Below are 12,870 nucleotides of genomic sequence, written 5' to 3'. Positions count from 1 at the left end.
GGTGGTGTTCCCAGGTGCCCCAACAGTGAGTGTGGGTCACAGTCTCAGTCTGGTCTCACTCACGGTCACAGATTCACCAAAACTGAGGTCACTAATTCAATACTGTGAGTCTGGTGGAGTTCAATAAGAACTTTCACAACAGATTCACAAATAATGCAGTTTATTGGAGCAACAGACTACAGATTCTTTTAGATTGCTGGTCACTACACCTCCAAAATATAAATGTGTAGCACCATGTGCAAGTGTTCCCAGGGATCCTCTGACACAGTCAGAGGCACAAATCTTACCAAAGAGATGCTCGGAGGAGTGAGGTGCAAGCCCAGGCACTTGAATGTGAGGTGGTTGTGTTTTCCTCCTCTGCCAAGGAGGATTTCAAATGCCAGTTTATACTTCTGGGAGAAGCAGAGGTGAGACTGTAGTCAAACATTCTGTTACTGCTGTCATAAATGGGGGGGGAGCAGCCACTTTATATGTAAATGAGGGATGTTGAGAGTTACAAAGACAGGGATTATGAAGGCCGTGGGTCTTGTGCAAGGGCAGGACAGAACTGTGACACCTCAGTGTCACTCCCTCTTCCACCTGGCCCATTGTGGGGCTAATGGTCATCCCCAGGCTCCACCTGAGAACCCACCCCCTCTCAGCAGGACATCACCCCCACAGAAACCCCTTGGCCCCACACATGTCATGGCACACCTAGAAATGCCTTCCCCACGTGTCTCAGGGTGTATCCCATGGCTCTTGGCCTCATTCCTGCCAGAGGGTCAGAGCAGTGGTGTGGGACAGCCCTGGGAGTGCTCAGGGATGGGGCTGAGCAGTGCAAAGGGCTCCAGGGTCTGGGTGTGACCCAGCAGGGGAGGAAATCCTGCACAAACCCTGGGCACCCCAAAGCTTTCTGCCTGGGCCACTGTTCCTGAGCGTGACACTCTGCTCCAGGGGTGCACTGGGCCAGCTTCACCCTTGGGGTGGGATCAGGGGGCCCTAACGTAGGGAAAGCTCTGGCACATCCCTGACACTGAACCCCCTTGGCATCCTCACCCTGCTGGGGGAGCTTGGCTGTGCTCCAGCAGCCACTGCCTTCCCAAGGTGGAGCAAAGGGCATGTGTTTTACAATTCCAAAGGGATCCATCCTCTCCCATGGCAATCCCAACTGGAATGCCAGCTCCTGGCAGCACTGGACCCTCCAGGGGCTCTCTGGGCACCAGAGCTGGTGTGTGAACCTGCCACCTCACAGGTACCTCCTGAGGTCACAGAATCATGGAATTCCAGAATCTCCTGACCTGGAAGGGGCACACAGGGGTCTTTGAAGTCCAGCTCCTGGCCTTGCACAGGACAACCCCAAGGGTGGAATCTGCCCCTCTGCCCCCTCAGGTGAGACCCCCCTGCAGAGCTGCTCCAGCCCTGGGAACAACAGCAGAAGGACGTGGAGCTGCTGGAGAGAGTCCAGAGGAGGCACCAAGATGATCAGAGGGCTGGAGCAGCTCTGCTGGGAGGAAAGGGTGGGAGAGCTGGGACTGTTCAGCCTAGAGAAGGGTTTGGGGTGACCTAGTTGCAGCCTTTTGGGGCCTAAAAGGGAGCTACAAGAGAGATGGAGAGAGATTATTTACAGGGGCCTGGAGTGACAGGACAAGGGGGAATGACAGAGAGTAGGTTTAGATTAGATATTGGGAAGAAATTGTTCCCTGGGAGGGTGGGGAGGCCCTGGCACAGGTTGCCCAGAGAAGCTGTGGCTGCCCCTGGAATCCCTAGAAGTGTCCAAGGCCAGGTTGGACAGGGCTTGGAGCAACCTGGGCTGGTGGGAGGTGTCCCTGCCCATGGCAGGGGGTAGAAGGAGAAGGGCTTTAAGGTCCCTTCCAGCCCAAAGCATTCCATGATTCTCTGATTCTATGATCCCACCACGTGCATGTCCAAGCACTTCTTGACCTCTGGTGCTGTGTCATCAGCCTTGGAAGACACAAGGTTGCTTGTGTCACCCACTTGACCTTGGGATGTGTGGGAAGGGGGTTCTGTGCTGGCTCTGGATTTCCCGTGTGGACCTGTGAGCTCAGAGGTCAGCCGGTGTGTACTGCAGAGGTCTCTCCAACTTGGTGATTTCTTTGTGCTTTAAACAGCAATTAGGAAAAAAAGTGGAGCTGCCTTTGCCTGCGAAAGGCTCTGCCTGACTCCTGTCTCCTCACTGCAGTGCTGCTCTGATTTCCATCTCATGCATATCTTATTTAACATTCTGGATACTGTTTTGAGTGCCCCAATATTTTAAAATAAATTGCTGCATGTAAAAGACTTAATGTCACATTCTGTTATTCTGACTGTTAAAAGAAAAGTGAAATCTTCAATGGGGCCAGTGGAGCAGAAGCAATCACGCAGAGGGAGGTCCTATTAATGTGTATTACGTTTCATTATTCCAGCTCTGCATGTCAACCAGCTTCTCATCAGAGCTCCCGCCACAGATCACAGACTTAACTCCTTGCGAGCAAACAGGGGGGCAGGCTTTGAAACTCTGCCTCTTCCTCACTCCCCCAGTGTCGGCTCTCTGATGCTGTTCCCACTGTTCCCACTGTTCCCCCTGTTCCCACTGTTCCCACGTCCCTGGCACACATGGAGGCTCCCGCGCACGCTCCTGCCTTCGTCCCGTGAGGAGGAGTGTGGGGTGGGAGCGGGATGAGCCCGGGCAGGGAAGAGGCAGCCAGGGAGATGAGAGAGAGAAAGGGATGATGGAGAGGGAAAGGGATGATAGAGAGGGAATGGGATGATAAAGAGAGAATGGGATGATGGAGGGGGAAAATGATGATGGAGAGGGAATGAGATGATGGAGAGGGGAGGACATGATGGATAGGGAAAGGGACAATGGAGAGGATATGGGATGATGAAGTGGGAAAGGAGTGATGGATAGGGAAAGGGACAATGGAGAGGGAATGGAATGATAGGAAAGGAAGAAGATGATGGAGAGGGACTGGGATGATGGAGAGGAAAAGCAATGATGGAGAGAGAATGGGATGATGGAGAGGGAAGGGGATGATCTAGAGGGAAGGGGATGATGGAGAGGGAAATGGATGATGTAAAAGGAAGGAGATGATGGAGAGGGAATGGGATGATGGAGAGGGAAGGGGATGATCTAGAGGGAAGGGGATGATGGAGAGGGAAATGGATGATGTAAAAGGAAGGAGATGATGGAGAGGGAATGGGATGATGGAGAGGGAAGGGGATGAGGGAGAGGGATACTTGAGGGAAAAGCAACAGGGAAAGGGAATGGGAGATGATGAGAAGATTGAGACACAAGAGGAGGGTCTCCCTTGCCTCCCAATGTACTCTACCTTCTCCCAGCTCCATGAGATATCCCATCAGGAGACACACCCCAGTGACTTCCTACCCCTAAGGGTCTCTCCAACCCCAGATTGGGCTCTCCAGCCTCTTGGCTGTGCTTCTTCCCATCCTCCTGCCAGGAAATGCTCCCTGGACACACCTACAAAGCTCCCGGGGGCTGCAGGGGTGTCATGTGTGTTTTGGCAGAAGCACCCTCATGGTGGGGACAGGAGGGAGGTGGCAGTGCTGGGTCAGGCACAGCCTGTGGAGGGGGGCGAGGGGGAGGGAGCCAACAGATAATGGGGGGGATGAAAGGAGACTAAAGGGAAGTAGGGAACACCTGCCCTAAATTCCAGGTGGCCCAGCAGGCTGTTAAGCTTCCTGTGCCCCCATTCCCTGTGATGAAGGGACTCCACCTCCATCGTGGTCCATAAGGAAATGGGCGACTCCTGTGCCCTGCAAAGAGTGAAGTGCAGGAAAATGGGATGGAGATCCCATCTCGTTGTATCTGGGGTGTGCTGACACGGGGCTCTGTGGAGCCAGGATGGGGGGCAGCTCTGGGCCGGGAGAGAGGGGCTCTCTGGAGAAGGTGAACTGATAAACCCGTGTCCAAAATCCCTGCCACAGCCCTCTGGGCATGGGAAGGGCTCAGGGTGGGCACTGGGCAGGGTTGGCAGTTTTCTGTGTACAAAGCACAAGGAAGGCATCAGAGAGGGACCAGAGTGACATTTCCCTGCTCCCATCGTGGCCAGCCCCACTGTGAGAGTGGGGAGCACTGAGGTCCTGGCAGAGCCACTGGGCACCAGCCTGGCACAGTGGCCTCCCCACGCTCCTGCCCACAGAAAGAATAAATGGGAAAGGTTTGCCCCTAATCCCCCACTTTCCCGGGGCATCCCTTCTCCTTCCCAGGGCACAACCCTCCGGGTGTGGGATGAGGCACCAAACCCTGCTGGGCACCCACAAGCTGGGCAGAGGCAGCAGGTTTGGGGAGGGGGTTCTGGGCAGAACCTCCTCCAGCTGAGCGTGGAGCAGACACAGGACAAACTTCCTCCCTTGGTCTGTGGTGGGAAAGCCCAGCTGGGCTCGAGCCCACGAGTGCCTGAGCCCAGGAGACCCTGGGCAGTGTGGGCAGGGGAGCTGTGCCAAGCACTCCTGCTCTGCTGCAAATTACAAAGTGTGTGTATTTAAATCACATCCCTACAACCCGTGGCTGGGACACGGCACAGGGAGGAGCCACAGGGATGTCCTGGAGGGCAAAGGAGATGTGGGATCTGGGCCATGTGTGTCCCAGTCCTGGGCATCCTGCTGCTGTTGGGGAGCACACAGGGGGGTGGGCAGGAAAGGTGTAACAGGAGATTTTAGGGCAGTGGGGAGGGAGGGAATGTGGAGTGGAGTAGGGAGGGCACATGTGGGTACTTCAGGCCTGGAGGTGTCCTTGGGATCTGAGGGGATTGGAAAGGCCTGGGGGATGGTACTAAAGCCCTGAGACTCCATTCCAACTTCCCTTTTGCTCTCTATCCCAGCGGTCTCAGTCCCACAGAACCACAGCATCGTTAAGGTTGGAAAAGACCTCCAAGGCTGCCAAGTCCAACCTTCAACTGAATCCAACCATGTCACTAAACCATAGCACAAAGTGCCAGATCTGCTCTTTGATCCCTCCCAGGGGGGTGACTCCCCCCCTGCCCTGGGCAGCTGTGCCACTGCCTGACCACCCTTCCAGCAAAGAAATGTTTCCCAAAATCCAACCTGCAGGAGCAGCAGGTCCTGAGTTGGGAGTGTCACACCCCCAGCAGCCACTGGGAACACACAGAGCCCACGGGGCACAGCCACAGGTGTGTCCACCCCTGCCCTCCCCATCCAGCACAGCCAGTGCTGGACCTGCTCCCTCCATCTGGGGGTCAGTGGGAGCAGGTTGCCTGTGCCCCCTTCCCTGCCCAGGGATGACGGATCTGCTTGGGATTGGCATCACAGGGCTCTCCCCTCTCCAGCACTGAATTTGCTCTCCCTCTTGGTGTCCTTCCAGGGCCAAGCCAGAGGGTGATGTCCAACAGCTGGTGTGAGCCCAGCTCCAGGGTCTCTCTTTGGCAGGGAGCAGTGGAGTGGGAATGCTGTGGCTGTGGCTTGGGGAAAGGGGTGCCAGGAATGAACATGTCGAGGTGCTGGGGCTGCTCATGGAGTGGCAGAGGATTTCTTCTGGGGAAAATGAAAATCCTGGAAAAATAGTGTATTTGGTAGCAAACAAAGCTGGGTGGGTTTTATTTCCATTTTCTGTATGTTTGGTTTGTTTTCTGCCCCAGCTTTTCCCAGCCTCTGTTCCTGTATTTGCTATTTTCTTTTTTCCTCTTGTGGTTTGGAGGGATTGAGGCTTTTCTGCTACTGCAGTTGAAGTTTGCATTAGGAATTTCATGGGTGGTGGGAAAAAAGCCTATTTTTCATTTCAGCCCCTTTCAGGTTAAATACTTGATGCTCCCAGACCTCCACCCCAGCTCAGACCAAGGGACTTCAATGCTTCAGGAGGGTGATGAACATCTGCTGGGTGTTGGAGCTGCTGGTGTTGGTGAGGACTGTGAGTACCAAAATTTGGGATGGCCCTCCTGCATCCCAAGAGCGCCCAAACCCCACCTTGTGTCTCTTGAGCAGCTCCCAGTTCAGTGTGGGACCCTCTGGGCTCAACTCCGGGACAGAGAGGGGGGACAGCAAACATCCCATGTGCCAGCTCTCCCCATACCTGCCTGTCCTTCACCTAAAATCACAGGATCACAGAATATTCTGAGCTGGAAGGGACCCCCAAGGATCATCCATCCAATTCCTGGCCCTGCACAGACACCCCAACAATCCCACCCTGGCCCTCAGAGCGTTGTCCAAACCCTCCTGCAGCTCTGGCAGCCTTGGGGCTGTGCCCACTGCCCTGGGGAGCCTGGGCAGTGCCCAACCAGCCTCTGGGGGAAGAACCTTTGCCTGAGATCCAACCTGAGCCTGCCCTGACACAGCTCCAGCCGTTCCCTGGCTGCTGTCCCTGCTCCCCCAGAGCAGAGATCGGAGCTGCCCCTCGTGAGGGAGCTGTGGACACTTTTTCAGTCCTTCAAAGAAGACATTGAAAACAGAAACAAGGAATCTGCCCAAAGCTTGTTTATTCATTTCCCCCCTTTCTCTCTGCCCCTCCCTGAGTGCTGCAGCTGGTGGTCCCGCTGGCCTGGCTGTGTCCCCCTCACTGTCCCCAGCAGCCCTGTTCCCCACTCTGGCCCCTCACCTCCACACCACAGAGCCCTGCAGCAGGCTCAGGGCTGGGGGGGACTGAAGCCAAGCCCAACAAACACACCCAGTGGGGGATCTACGTGGGCCAGGGATGGGCTGAGGCTCCTGGAGCAAGGCAGGGCACAGTTTGCTGCTCAGAGCTGGGGAGGAGGAAGAGGGAGGGATCCCTTGCTCTGCTGTGTTGGGGCTACAAGGTGTGGCTCAGAAGACACTTCATCTCCTCCTTCACCTCCTGCCATGAGTGAAAAGCACAGAGAGTGTGTGAGCTGAACCACACCTTCTAGAGGAGGATGTCCCTGCCCATGACAGAGGATTGGAACTAGATGATCTTTAAGGTCCCTTCCAACCCAAACCCTTCTGTGACTCTGTAATTCCACAGTGGGGAGGTTCCTTTTTTAGAGCTGTGATCCCCAGTAAGGCTTGGGAAGGTCCCCAGCCCTGAGGGGCTCCTTGTTCTGCCCAAGCTTCCTGGCACTGCTGGGTCACCAGGTGGGTCTGCTTTGCCTGCACTGAGACCCTGCCTGGTCCTTCTCCTTCAATCCTGTTTGTCCAACACCAGCTGGCAAAGGGGGTGGTCAGTCTGACCCCGAGGGTCTCACCCCGGGCATGACGTGGCACTGCAGCTTTGGCCAAGGTAGGAAAGAGTCTAGCTGAGGGTTTTCTTCCTGAACCTCTCCCAGCCCTGCCCAGAGCCCACAAGTGGATGGTGGGAGAGGATCAAAGCTCAGAGTCCCCAGATTATTGTGCACTGAACTGCAGGAGCAGCAGCAGCAGCCTTTGGCCGAGCACATCATGGAACAGCCGTGGGGACACAGGGGACAAGAGGTGGCTGCAGCAGAGTGACACCCTCTACCAGACAGGCCTGCACAGCCCATGTCTCTGCTCACTCCCAAGTGAAACAGGGGCATCATCCCGCCCTCCCTGGCCAGGCTACCTCCCCCTGAGCCCCCCCGTGACGTGCCTGACCCAGGACACCCTCCCTCCCTGCAGCCACCTCCGTCCCGAGCCCCCTGGCTCCTGCTGTTGCTGCCCAGGGCCGGCCCTGCTGCGGTGCCTCCCTGGCTGAGCAGGCTGTGGGGTGACCCCTGACATTCACCTAATTGTTCCCTCTCTTTGATTAGATGCACCACAAAGTTGGTAAATGGATCAAATTAAATTTGAGTGGCGGCAGCACAGCTTTGGAACGCTGATTAGATTTGAAAATACCACATTTAAATATCTTAGCATTTGTGGGGATTAGGAGAGAGAGAGGGGGAGTGTGAGCAGGGGGGAGGCAGAGGAGGGGGCGGTGGGGGAGAGGCAGTGCCAGCCCCCCGTGCACACAGCCCTGGGCTGGGATGCTCAGCCTGGACCTCCCACCTGCCCTGGGCGTCAGCGCTCACTTGGCTCCCTCACTTGGCACATGGAAGGGCAATTCCCAGCTCTCTGCTCCGGGTTCTTCCGAGGTTTGGCATCACTGGGGGTGCTGGGTTTGCTCCCCACCTCTCCTCACACCACTGTGCCCCCATCCCCACCCCCTGCTCTCAAATGTCATCTGGATTTGGGCTGCACATTGAACTGTGAATGGCAACACGAGTCCAAACATGGGAAACAGAACTGGAGCCTGGACAAGGAGACTGGTCCTGGGTCTGGCTGCTGGGCACTGAACCCTCCCTCCTGTGACGCCGTGGGACCAGCCAGGGAACAGCCCCAGCACCTGCCACTCACAGACCAGTGCACTGGGCCCACAGGATTCTGTCCTTGCCCTTCTCCGACCATCAGCACTGCGGAGGGAAGCCCAGGGCTGGACACCCCAGCCCAGTGAGTCCAGGCAGTGCTGGGGCTGGGCTGGGGTGGGATCCTGGACAGGCTGCATCCCCCAGGACCCCCCTCAGGGCCTGCAGGAGCACGTGAGGGAAATGCTGTGATAATGCACATCTCGTGTGCAGGGGTGTGGGGAGGGAGGGCTGGGGCTCTCAGGGGCAGGTGAAGGGTGGAGGAGGGATCTGTGGCTCGGTACCCCTTGGAAGGTGCCAAACATCACAGGGGTGGTCACTGACGGGATTTTGGCTCACTCTGGTTCTGAGGGAGCACATGGAGAAAGACAAATGAGCTCATGTCCTGCTCCCCACAGGGGAGAGGGAGGCACAGCTCCCACCTGGCTCTGCAGGGATGGTGCTGGACAGGACGTGTTGGGGGAAGGACTCTGCCAAAAGACATCGACTGGTTGGAATGAGTGCAAAGGGGAGACATAACTTGATCCCAGGGCTGGAGCCCCTCTGCTCTGGAGCCAGGCTGGGAGAGCTGGGGGGGTTCCCCTGGAGAAGAGAAGGCTCCAGGGAGAGCTGAGAGCCCCTTGCAGGGCCTAAAGGGGCTCCAGGAGAGCTGGAGAAGGACTGGGGACAAGGGATGGAGGGACAGGACAAAGGGAATGGCTTCCCACTGCCAGAGGGCAGGGACAGATGGCATATTGGGAAGAAATCATTCCCTGTGAGGGTGGGGAGGCCCTGGCCCAGGTTGCCCAGAGAAGCTGTGGCTGCCCCTGCAATGCCTGGAAGTGTCCAAGGCCAGGTTGGACAGGGCTTGGAGCAACCTGGGCTGGTGGGAGGTGTCCCTGCCCGTGGCAAGGAGTTGGAAGGAGATGAACCTTAAGGTCCCTTCCAACTCCAGCCATTTTGGGATTCCATGATTCTAAAAGGAGGTGGTGGCCAGTCCCCTGCCCGCTGCTCGTGCCACCCCCCTGTGCTGCCCTGGGACTGGTCGGAGGAGGACAAGGCTCCATCAGAGTTCAAAGCCTCAGCTCCTGCAGCCCATGTGGGATCTGCCCATGCCCAGAGCTATGGCCTGGAGCCCCCCAGTGAGGGTCTCTGGGGGTGCACACCCTGCTGTGTGCAGGACACACCTGCCCTTGGATGCTCCTTGTGCTACACACATGAGTGCCAGTGGTGCACAGGTGGAACAGGGTGTGCAGGCGTGTCCTCGTGCCAGTGTGCCCTCACCCCAGCCTGACCCCAATCCAGTGTGTCCCTGTGCCACTGTGTCCCTGCCTGCCTGTGCCTGCCTGTGCAGCACCCCCGGAGCTCTGGCACACTGGGTGAGTGTTGTGTGGCCAGAGGGGCTGTGGCCACTGTCACCAGAACACATGTGCATCCTTCTGAGTGTGCAGGGGGCAAGCCAGCACTCTGCTGAGCAGAAACATCTGCAGCACATCTGGCTCCCATCAGAGGGACTCCAGAATATCTTTACAAGAGCCAGAGAAAAGAAAGGAGAGAGTAAAGCTCCTGCTGGGCCATTCCTGAACATCCCAGCACTGAGTCCAGCCACTACCAGGGGCCAAGTCCCTGCTTGCCTCCTTCCAGCCCTGCTCCAGCCAGGAGAGTTCCAGGAAAGGGAGAAGCAAGACTCAGAAGGGAAACTGGCCTGGTGGGGTGAGGGGGAGGAAGGAGGAGCAGCAGGGCTGGCGGGGAGCTCCATGCTCCCAGAGTCCCTGCTGCAGGAGAGCTGGAGCTGCTGGGAGCAGTGGGAGTGCAGGTGGCAGGGGACCAGTGGGGGGGCTGGGGGCTCTGCAGTCCTGTCCTAGGATGGATGGCAGCTCCATCCAGCTCTGCTGACAGTGCAGTCTGCCCACCAGGACGGCCAAAAAGTGGTGGGGTCCTGCTCTATCCAGCCCCCCTCTGCCATCACATCCTCTCAGTCCATCTCTGAGCATCCTCTTCCTCTTAGAGTAACACCAGAGCTGGGGAGGACCCCAGGAGCAAGAGGAGCTTTCTGGTAATAGCAACAAGATGTGGGTGATTCAGTTGTTGGCAATAAATCCCAGCCCAGAGAGGACAGTTAAATAGGGAATGTCCCGCTGGAAATTTTGACATTTCAACACTATTTCCATTCTGAGAAAATAATAAATGTTTAAAAGTGCAGAGTCCCAACACCTCCATGAGGTGTGAATGCAGGAGTGGAATTGAAGGACATGACTCTGTCTGAGCCAAATGCTTTTGTCTTCCTGAGCAGGAACACTGACTTCAGAAGGGGCTGCTTTGGGTTCCTCTCAGTCTGCGTGGAAGGCACGAGCTCTTCCTCCCATCCAGGATAGCAGTGATGTGTCTGGACAGGCTGCTGGATGCTGGGTAGAGTAGCTGGGAACCCACTCCTGGGCCTTCTTGTATCCTTGCCCTGAGTGTCAGGCTGTGGCTCCTTCTCCTTGAGGTGCTGAGCCAGGGGCACCGTGTGTGTGAGCACTGAGGGCTGGGCAAGGCAGATGTGAGATTTATAGGCTTGTGTGAGCTTTGCAGCCTTGATGCTGGCAGATCTGAGACCGGAGGGATGGCTTCAGACTGACAGAGACCACATTTTGATTAGAAATTAGGAAGAAATCCTTCCCTGTGAGGGGGGGACGCCCTTGCACAGGTTGCCCAGAGAAGCTGTGGCTGCCCCATCCCTGGAAGTGTCCAAGGTCAGGTTGGAGCAACCTGGGCTAGTGGAAGGTGTCCCTGCCCATGGCAGGGGGTTGGGAGGAGATGATCTTTAAGGTCCCTCTCAAACCAAACCATTCTGGGATTCTGTGACTCCCTCCAGGCATGGAAAGGCTGAGCTGAGCTCTGTGGTTCCATCACTGGGCAGGTGAGCTGTGGGTACTCCAGCTGCTCCTCACCCCTCTCCAGTCCTCTGCAGACTTCCCCTGCCTGAGCCAGGACATCTTGTAGGAAAATGCATGGACAGGCTTTGCTTCACAGTCTCTGCCAACCTCCTCCATCGCTGCTCCGTGCCAGGGAACCCTCACTTGCCCTGGGGCTCCCCCATGTCATAGAAGGGCTCAGGTGGCAACACGGGGACATTCTGCAGGGGAGGGAGAGGTTTAGGCCACATCTGTCGGTGGGCTGAGCCCGGGGCTGTGGGGGCAGCAGGCAGAGCCTGCCCGTGCTGCCTGTGCAGGCAGAGCCGTCTGGCTCCACACATTGTGCTCCCGAGTGTGTGGGGACAGAGGGCTGGGGGGTGGGACACACGGGTCCTGCACGCCCGGTGTGTCTCCTGACCGGGAACAGCTGTGGGCTGCTGAGTGGGGTGGGGGTCACCACAGGGTCGGGGTGACCACAGGCTCTGGGGCTCAGTGCCTGAGGTTGGGGTGTCAGAACCCCCCGTGCCCCAGAGCCCAAACCCCCTGCAAAACCCTCCGGTGTGGGGAGGGAATTGCTTGATAAAAGCCTGACTCTGGGGGTCCTAAACATGTCCGTGTGGCCCCTGAGCGCTGTCCCCAGCTGGGTCACCCGCAGCCGAGGGGAAGGGGCAAAGGCATTTCCAGCGAGAGCTGTGCCAGGCGCAGCTGAGGAGCCGGGAGAGAGGGAGCTGCGGAGGCTGGGAGGGGAGTGGCGGGCAGACAGCAGAGTGGATTTCTGCTTGAGTGGTTATTATACCGTCGATTTGAAGAGACAGATGACGGCAGTGGCAGAGGAGGCAATAATTGAAAGCGCCATGAAACATTAATGAATGCCCAGGGACTGGATCAGGAGTTGTTAACGCTCACTTCGCTCTCTCTGTCTCGCTCTCTTTTTAAAGTCAAAATTGTTCCACTGCCCTCTAGGCGAAGGATTTATTTTATTTTTTTTCTCCCTGATTTAAAGGTGTAGGCGCCCACCAAAGCAGCCCTGGCTGGTGGCTGATCACATCTGCTCTCCAGTGGGGGTAACATCAAGTGGGTGATTACAGAGCAAACTGCTACACTCACATCCCTATGGAATCAACAGGTCTGGTTGGCACACTTGGCACAGAGCTGGTGGAGAGGTGCAGGGGAGCCGAGGTGGGCGAGGGGTGGCAGGGACTGTGGGAGTGACAGCGCTGTCCCCTCCATGTGTGTATGGAAAGCATCACTCCGATGGGGTTGGAGCCAGCCTGATCTCAGGGCTCATGGATAAACCCCCCAGGCAGGCAGGGTGAGCTGTGGTGCTGCCCTGTCACTGCTCAGAGGAGCAGGGAATGCAGCCTGGAGAGCACCCCTGTGCCAACAGTCCCTCCTCGTGGCTCTGCAGATGCTCTCTGCGCTGTTTGCCACTTAGCAGGGCCTTAGGGGTTGAGGAACAAAGAGCTTTTAGCAGAGCTGTCAGCAGCACCGGGGAGGTCTCTGACCTGCAGGTACCAGGCTGTCGCTCAAACAGGGCTTAGCCAGAGGCTGGGAGATCCCCCGGCTTCCCAGCGAGGGATCTGACATCATTTACTGATTGCTGCTCTGGCCCTGCAAGGAGATTAAAAGCCCTCGCCTAAAGGAAGGGTAAAGCAGAGGTGAAGCTGTAAGTACCTCTTCCCTCCTGCTTTTCTCCCTGGAGATGAGCAGAGGGATGACACAGTGGG

The 12,870-nt window shown here is 57.0% G+C and overlaps 1 long non-coding RNA gene across 1 annotated transcript; it reads right to left on the bottom strand.

The window, feature by feature from the left end:
• Positions 1-95: 95 nt before the first annotated feature.
• LOC135402268 (uncharacterized) lies at positions 96-1,239 on the bottom strand. Its single transcript, XR_010425071.1, has 2 exons — positions 1,036-1,239; positions 96-389 (listed from the first exon to the last, which is right to left on the bottom strand). It is a non-coding gene; the product is annotated as an uncharacterized LOC135402268 (long non-coding RNA).
• Positions 1,240-12,870: the final 11,631 nt, after the last annotated feature.

The sequence above is a fragment of the Pseudopipra pipra genome, chromosome 24 (assembly GCF_036250125.1).
Source record: "Pseudopipra pipra isolate bDixPip1 chromosome 24, bDixPip1.hap1, whole genome shotgun sequence".
In the NCBI taxonomy this organism is placed as follows: Eukaryota; Metazoa; Chordata; class Aves; order Passeriformes; family Pipridae; genus Pseudopipra; species Pseudopipra pipra.
Note: the sequence above shows the minus strand (reverse complement) of the source record. Positions and strands in the feature narration are given on the sequence as shown.